Source organism: Notechis scutatus, chromosome 1 (assembly GCF_049901735.1).
Source record: "Notechis scutatus isolate UNSWTSFEM ecotype Mainland chromosome 1, rNotScu1.2, whole genome shotgun sequence".
NCBI classification, from domain to species: Eukaryota; Metazoa; Chordata; class Lepidosauria; order Squamata; family Elapidae; genus Notechis; species Notechis scutatus.
Genome location: NC_142009.1, coordinates 157,869,501 through 157,878,708, shown reverse-complemented (window position 1 = coordinate 157,878,708; position 9,208 = coordinate 157,869,501). Strand labels below are relative to the sequence as shown.

At 36.5% G+C, this 9,208-nt stretch overlaps 1 long non-coding RNA gene across 1 annotated transcript; it reads left to right on the top strand.

The window, feature by feature from the left end:
* Positions 1-1,262: 1,262 nt before the first annotated feature.
* LOC148133063 (uncharacterized) lies at positions 1,263-3,284 on the top strand. Its single transcript, XR_015747064.1, has 3 exons — positions 1,263-1,402; positions 1,913-1,990; positions 3,167-3,284. It is a non-coding gene; the product is annotated as an uncharacterized LOC148133063 (long non-coding RNA).
* Positions 3,285-9,208: the final 5,924 nt, after the last annotated feature.

Genomic DNA, 9,208 nt, shown 5'->3' with positions numbered 1-9,208 from the left:
ACTTAGGAAAAATTGATATGGAAGAAAAAGGAAGAAGTGAAAGAAACAATGAATTTACAGTACAGGAGAAGAAAGTATGAGATGTATAGAAAACAGTATTTGAGAATGGTATTAGAAAATGTCCAAATAAAATGAACAGACAGGGGGGGAAAAGAAACTCAAGGAAAGGGTTTGTTGTTTATTCTTGAATGAATTTGTGTGATCTTGTTAAAGGTTGACATGTGATTATGTATTTGCTTTTGTATAGCAAACTGTGTGGATGACTGAATCCAAATGATTTTCAGTTAGTCTTAGATTTTGTGATACTGTCAGAGGTATGGAGTTGAAAGATGATGTACTGAAGACCAAGATTATTGTGTTGATAGAAGAAATGGAATGGAATGAAAGTTTGCAAATTATATATCAGTATCAAAAGGAAAAAAGATATATGCGTTTTGCATTTTATTAGAAATTTTTCACCTACTAAAGACAGAAAAATGAATGCAGACTTAATAAACATGAAAATTTTGATAGAAAAAGAAACAGTAATATCTTGCAAAGAGTTGATTTTTTTAATCAAAAAAGCAAAAAAGGATGGTATATAAGAGTAGAAGTTGTCTACTTTGTTTTATGAGTATGCCAGGAAAAATATAAAAGTATGTTGAATAAAGTGCAAATAGACATTGGGTCAAGAATGAATGGGCACTGAATGATAGTGGAGATTCAGGACCACTAAGAAAGAAAGTAGTATAGTCATATTTATATAATAAATGAGCTGTATTTGGATGGAACTTATAAAAAGCAGCTAAAAAAAAGAACAAAAGGCAATGAACGAAGCTGTCTGTAGTATGGTAGATATAAAAGTAATTTGCAAAGGTAAAGCAATAGGGAGATGCATAGTGTAACTGTTGGCACAAGTCAGATTTAGCTATATTTCCTCCCCCCACTCCCCCTTAATCTCAGGCTTTAATTTATTTGGCTCACTATTTTTCATTCTTTTTCTGTGCTTTACATAAAGTTGCATATCCCAAAAGGGAATAGCATGATGGTCGAGCATGCATGCAGGGAAGCAGAATGTTTCTGTACCTTCTCAGATCTATCTTCTATGCCTTTGATTTAAAGACATGAGAAGAAATTTCTCTTTGACAGTTCCCCCCCAGCCCCCTGGTTTTATATAACTATTCTGATCTGGTGTTAAATGTCTACTGGGCATTTACCTCTATGCTGCAAAGGGATCTAATGTGAATAAAAGAATGTAAAGTATCTTTCTCTTGAAGGGAAAAAATGGGAAAAACTGCTGAGCTTTGATCATTTATGATGTGGCAATCTCAACAGGAAGTCTCAAATTGAAAGCATAGGAGGAGGATAAAGATGGATTTTTTAATGTCATTCCTTTTCAAGGCTTTGCTTCTTTTTGTTGCAGGTAAGTTCTATGAAACCACTTTATGAAGAAACATCATTATATAACATATTCATTACAGAAGTATGTCTGCCTATTTGATCCTAGGGAAAATCTCATATGATCCCTTTTGTTTGAATATCAACATAAAACAAGGCACATATAAGAGAAAGGAATGGTAATTGCAGTCATCTCTGGCTCCACTGTGCTCATATCACACTGTTGTGAGTCCCTGTGTACCTTTCTCCTCTTCTTGGCAGACACCCAAGGTCCTGTTGCTATCATGCCACATAAAACAGCCACTTACCTATCCTGCCCAGTCAAAGTCAGCTGAGAAAGTCCTTGCTTAATGACCTACAAACCTCACTTAACCAGAGCAATGAGGACAGCTCATATTGCCATCACATGTTATAACTGTACCACTTTGTGGCAAAATTCTAGTCCCAATTAGTGACATTAAACAAGGGCTACCTATTTATCAGAAAAGTGGCTGTCTCTGCCATATATAACAGACAGTGTTTTCTTTCTTTTTAGTTAACTTGGAAAAGTTAATCATGGAACCTAAAACTGGCAGCCTTGGTGGTGGAACCTGGATCACAATAAACTTTGATGGTACTTTAAATGCCTGCTCCAATTGCTGTTTTTTTTTTTTTTTAGATAAGCAGTTCCTTCACAAGATTTAGGATGATATTATCTTCGAATTGGCCTAGGCTCTCCAGATATTGCTAAGTTATAGTTTGCCTGATCCACAATCTGATTCTTCTGAGCAAAAGGGAATAGCAAAATACCTCCTTTAGAATAGTCTTTGCCAAATACGCTTTGGAATTCTTTGATTTCAAATTCCAGTGGTAATGCATGAGTGGGAAAGCTGGATTTTGAGCATGAGTGAGAAAAAGAAGGCAGACTCTTTCAAATTATGGATATGATTTTACTAAAACATTATGAGTTTCAAGAACCCCAAAATAGAAAATAAATGTTTCCTTAAGGTAATGATTAGCAAAGCAAAGTTGGGTATATTATGTGAGCAGACAATAGACTAAGAAAACAACGACTAGGCTTGGCAAGTCTGAGAATAGTAAACACAGAAGAAGAAAACCACAAGAGGTAGATGGGGTGTAATCAAGGACATGCCTTAGAAACTCCATAACTTTTTAGTAGAAACAGATTGCAGAACCAAGCACTGATCCTGCCATCAACACAAGTTGAGCTCAGATTGATGGAATTTCAAATCTCAGCAGTCCTCAAAAACTAAGTGCTGAAATCAGATAATGTTGAAAAAAATTAAGAGAAGTTTGTGGCCAAGGATCAAAGCAAAACTACAGACCTTTTGTTCTCAGGCTTTCTGTTTTCAAAGAGCTATTAATCTGTAAATAGAAACCCTGGTCCTGAGAAACAGCAAGCCACATGCTCTATAATTATGCAAACAAAAGAAAACCAGGGACTACTTGGCAATCAGTTAATAAATTGCCATAAAGTTACACAAAGAGGAAAGAGCTAAAAGAAAAGGTAATCTATTGCATATTTTAATATAATTGTTCCTTATTATAGGTTTAAAAGCATCTGTGATATACTAGTAATGTCTGAACCTGGTACATTTTATATAAAGAATATATTTGTTTATTATTTTTTTATGCCACACAAAAGTGACTCTTACATCCTATAAAGTGACTCTTTATCCTATACAATCTTCTTTACTTCTTAGTTTGAAATGTGATGTGAATGTGCCATATGATAAATCGTAATAATAATATTTGAGGTTTTATTCATTAATTTGTCACTTATCATTAGGTCTCTCTCATTTGGTCAATGGGTCACAGCTAGAAGTGGCATTATTGAATCCAGAGCTGCCTCCAGTGCTGTGTGACATTATGACTGTCAGTTTCTTTATGTCCACAATAAAATGCCAAACAAGGTAAAGTTATTTTCTGCGTGATAATTACTAGAAGCAGAGCGTAATATTACATGCCTGAGACCATACTTTAAGATATTTCTTATAGACTAGTCAGAGTTTTGAGTTTCCTTTAAACTTAGTGGGCACTCAAACAAGTTTAAAAATGTACCAGAAACATACTGGACATAGGAAGATATTGGTGCCAGGTCCTTTTGTCCATCTTACCTAGTATTCTGACTAGAATACTAGGCCAGATAAGCTGTCATCTCCAGATGTTTGAGGCTTCATCTTCCATCATCATAGCCTGAAGAATCAATGAAAACCTAGTTGGGGAATTATCTGCAGAGGTGGTATTCAGCAGGTTCTGACCAGTTCTGAAGAACTGGTAGTGGATATATTGAGTAGTTCGGTGAACTGGCAAACACCACCTCTGACTGGCCCTGCCCCCATCTATTCTCTGCCTCCTGAGTCCCAGCTGACCAGCTGGGTCTTCTTTTGTTACCATGCACAGGAGAACAGAGCTGGAAAGCAGGTTAGTGGGGTGGGGAGGAAATGGAGATTTTGCAGTATCCTTCCCCTGGAGTGGGGTGGGAATGGAGATTTTATTATATCCTTCCCCTGCCACGTCCACCAAGCCACGCCCACAGAACTGATAGTAAATTTTTTTGAATCCCACCACTGATTATCTGCCAAAAGATCTAGATGGTACCATGTTGTCTGTCCCTGCTTTAGAATTATATGGATGACGATACTCACTTGACAAAATTATTTTGTTCCATATATTGTCACATTATTAATGTTTTGTTTGCTTATGTTATTCATTTCTGTCTTTGCTATCTTGTTGTTTTCAAATCTTTTTCAATTCACTAATCACACTAAACAGGGAATAAGTCCTATTGTGATGAGAATTAACTGGTAAATTTGTTTTTGAAGCTTAATGTAAGTCTCACGAGTCATCATCATTTTAAAGTAAAGGTAAAATAATTGTACTGTTTTGTATAATATTTCAAGGCAAGGCAATCCAGTGACTTTGATATTTGGTTGTTAGGGGAGCTGTGGTGCAAGACATTTGGAGATGGGTGGGTAAAGTCAACACAGACAAAGAAGTCATATTGTTGAGTAGGCTCTACAACTCCCTAGGCCTGGTGATTTATTTCTGTTAAGAAACTGATGAATAACAGTAAAATAGTTTTAGTCTGTGTTCTGACCTAAAAGGTAAAGGAGGAAGTGAGCATTAAAAAAAAACCTATGAATAATGATTAACAAATCTAACGCATACCTGAACAGTGATGGAAAAATATTTAAGCCTAAAGATTAAGTTTCTGGATAATTATTACTAACTTAAACCATTGACCTAGTGCACTTTGCTGGTGGTTTGTAATTGTATTCCATATAAAGTTTGTTTTTTTCCATCTCCATCCTTACAATAAACCAAAACCAACCAACCAACCAAACATCACATCACCCAGTTTTGTTTTGTTTTGTACAGCTTTTTTTATCCTGAAAGAGCCACATCAGTAATTGAAATGCAGCAAGAGGGTTTTTTTTCCCCCATGTGAGGAAAAGCTTGTTCTGTTTAAAACTGTACGTGCAACTCTTCTAAGCACAAGATCTTTTCAACTGTTGCTGTGATGAAGTTGTTTGCTCTTATGTATATCTGAAAAACCTTAGTTCATAGCTGGCATGTAGTAAAAATAATAGAATTGTTCCTTTATTTTAACCACACACAAACCAGTCAGTTTTAGGTCTGTTCAATTAGATTGATAGATAAGACTGTACCTGGCTAAATTGTTAAGTTGAAGCTGCCATAGCGTCTTGATTCTTTGTCCTCACATCCAGATTTACTGTTAATTTCCTTTCCCACTTGCTGTTTTTGTATCCTGAAGTTTCTTCTCTATTATTTTGTCCTCTACTATAGAAAGTTGAGGGTAAACAAATTTTGTAGACAAAATCAGGCAAACCACAGCCTTCTCATGTCTAGCTTTAGTTATAAAATTAATTGAATAATGCAAAATGAGAAGCTCATTGCCCCTCTTATTAACAGTGAGTGTCTCTCTGTTTTCACTACTTTACTTGAAGATCTTCAAGGGAAGGACTTTATCATCTCTTGTTGAGTTTGAATGGACAGAGTATCAGCAACCAAGATGAATTCCATGAAGAGAACTGTACATTCCAGGTACATAATAAACTAACTTAAGTAGTAAAATTCTGAGGACAAGGACCTGTGACAGATGAACTGCTAATGCAATGTTGGATGTTACTATTATTTTTATTCCAAGAAGAATTTAAATATTCAAGATTAGATTTGCTATATGATCTCATGGAATATCATTTTTCTAAGTTAAGATGTACCTCTTTTCCTATACTGGGGACAGAGTTCTGAAAGAGAAATCATCTAGGGTTTTCTATCATTGTAACTAGATAATGGAACTGTATCAACACAAATGTGGTTTCAACGGATAACCAAAAGCAAAAGACAAATGCAAAACATTCTGTATATCAGAACTTCTAGCATTCTCTACTAATACAACCTAATTTTGATTGTGCATGACGAAGGCATGTTTTAACAGATTGCACATTAAAGGTAAGTGCCTGTTCTCCAGCTCGATTGGCTTACAAAAATTGTGACAGCACTCGGAGAGATACAGATGAAATATATAACCAAGGAAATAAAACATAAATTGCTGCTTTTTGTTTTGGCAACCTGGGACCTATGGACCTATGAAAAAAATTATTCTGTCCCTAATAGTTGTGACAATATAGATAGCATCTGGCTATGACCAATTTTAGGAAAAGGTGTTCCATTTGGTTGATTCCCTCCCCCCCTCCCCGATAGCATCAAAAATGTTAAAAAAATGTTTTGAGAGACTGTTTTCCATCATGATAATCAGCATGATGAGAGAAGTATTGTATTGACATGTTCTTTAATGTTGGCGTAATAGAGGTACCATTGCCCAATCTTGAAAACTAAGTTATGTAGCTAAGAATGGGTGGATCCGTATAATTTCTCCAGTGTAAATTCCATTACATTTGATCTACATATGTATTATAATTATTTATTTTTATCTTGCTGCTTTTTAAAACCAGGATTCTTTTTTTTGCATATTTCTACATTTTTCTCTAATATAAATATATTATTTATGAACAAAAATACTGCAGCCATTCAGAAAAGTGGACAGTATTATGCTACATTGCACTGCAAGTTTGCTTACATGTTTGCAATTATTTAGTGACAGGACAATAACATGCATAACGAATGAACTAATTTTATTGAATAGAAGATGCTCAGCTTAGGGGCTAGGAGCCCATTGAAACTGAATGAAGTGTTCCATTTTTGAAGAATTATTAAATGTATAATGTATTCTTCTCTTAATAGTTCTCTGCTGCAGAGACACCTGTGGTGTTTCAAGTAAACCCCCCATGTGGAGTCCCAGGTAAATAAATGACTTTAGAACTAAAATACTAATGTAAACACCACCCTAATAAGCAATTGGCAAGCAAAGATTCCTGACTTCAGGTCTTCAGCCTGTGGAGAAAGGTGTGTGTGTGTGTGTGTGTGTGTTTGTGTGAACCTTACCAGGACTTATGCAAGAGTTGCTAAACTGTCAAATGCTCCAAATGCTGCTGAGCAAAAAGGCCAGGCTTTCAAAGAGAAAATAAAAGCATCTCATTCATATTGCTGGAAAAGTAAGGGTGAAGGTCAGTCAGGAGGTGGAAGACATTGCTGGAACCCATGTACTCAGGGGTGGGCTGCAGGGGGTTCTCAGGGGTTCGAGAGAGCCCTAGCTAAGATTTTGTGCAGTTCAGAGAAGCGCCTCACCCACCCTCCCCTCCCCTCCCAGGAGTCCCCAAGAGGCCTGTTTTGGATGCAGGTAAGTGCAGGGTGCGTGGGGAGGCTTGGGAGGGCCCCCTGGAAGTTTGGGAAGGCCAGAAATGGGCCTGTTTCTGGCTTCCAGAGAGCCTCTGGAGCCTGGGAAGGGCAAAAAGCCTCCCCCGCCATGGTGCAGGAGGATGACTAGGCCACGCCCACCATGGACATGCCCACCCAGCAACCGGGCAGAGAACCCGTTGCTAAAATTTTTGAAGCCTGCCCCTGCGTGTATCCATAGTTTTCCTGAAAGATGCAAGTACATTTTACATTCTACAAATGATTTGATTATGTTCCTTCATAATGATACTTAACAACATGCTTTTGCGACAATACAATGGAGGTTTAAAGCGATTAAAAGAAATGGCTGACTATCCAAAGACATTTTAAGGTGGTTTAGTGAATTCAAAAGGAACGAATTTACATTCTGAAGTTTACATCGATTTACATTCAAGAGGAGAAAATTTCAAATCTTTCAAACTAGCGGTATCTTGGAAACCTGATCTTGAAAAAAGCATCTCAGTGGGCATTTGGATGAGAATCCCCCCCCAAAGAAGGAAGTTCACATAACACCCCAGAAGGCAGCAGTGACAACCCACGTCTGTACTGCTGACAAGAAATCTACATGGATATGTCCATGAAGCCATGTATAAGCAACATGTGTGCAATAATTATATGATTGTGTAAGTTAACAGTTACTAACATACAGGTAGTCCTCGACTTATGATCAATCCTTTAGTAAATATTCAAAGGCACTGAAAAGAATGACTCATGACTTATAACCATCACAGGATCCTCATGGTCATGTGATCAAAATATGGCTGCTTGGCAACTAGCATGTTGGTTGCAGCATCCCAGGGTCATGTGCTTATCATTTCTGATCTTCCCAAGCTACAGCAATGGGAGAAGCCAGATTCACTTAATGAGCACATAATCCGCTTAACTATGGTAATGATTTACTTAACCCTGGCAAAAATGATTGTAAAATTGGTCACGATTCAGTTAATAATCACCTTGCTTAGCAATTGAAATTCTGGTCCTAATTGTGGTTGTAAGTAAAGGACTGCCTATACATTACAACTTTTGATACTAGTATATATAACTTGTGGCATTTGCATGATGACATTAACACATGTATGTCATTGTTTACCTTTCTTGTCTTGGTTCTGTGGACACTTCGGCAACCGGATATCAATAATGTCTTGAAGAATTCTATATGTAATATGCAATATATCACAATAGAATTAATCCTAAAACAACTGGAGGTAATATACCATCAAACTTCAAACAGTACCCACCCATCAAACTATCTTCAAGAACACAATTTTTATCATCTCTTTAGAAGACTCTTTATTTAGGGGAAAATCTAATCTCCCGTGGAAGGCTTTCTGGAATCAATTTCCTAAGTTGCAGAAGTAGTGTGTGGGCCAATATTAGCTGAAGAAAACAGTCCTGTATGTGATACCATGCATGTAAGATCTTAAAGGTGAAAGAAGCTTATCATAAGCCAATAAAGAAGAGGATGAATGATAACGTCAAATGGGAGGAAAGGGATACTTTTAAGTTCATTTATGTCTACTGTATATATGAACAAGATTTTTAAAACACATAATGAAAAGATGTTTTATTCTTAACTGTGTTTCTTGCAAAGGACATTTTTGTTGGCTTGAATTCACATCAAACAAATCAATGCATCATTCCCCTTTCTCATTTTTCATATAGATTCATTTTGCTTTTGAAGCAATACATTCTAATTTGTGCTTTTTGTTTTCTCAATAGGAAATGTAATACAAATTTATGGTCGGATTCTGGCCCAAGATTATGAAACTTATAATTTCAACGTGAACTTTATTGATGGGTAAACTTGTGTTCAGTGTTTCTCTGAGTTATGTCCAGTAGTATTTTCCTGTATTTTGGAAATGCAGTAAATAGGATATTGAAGTGATATAAAGTTATTGTTTTGTCCATCTGCCTTCTTATATACCTTGTATTTGAAGCAGAATAGAGCAGATGTGACCTCTTGATGGTGACATGTGGCGGTGCAAGATGGTATCAGGAGGACTATTTTGCT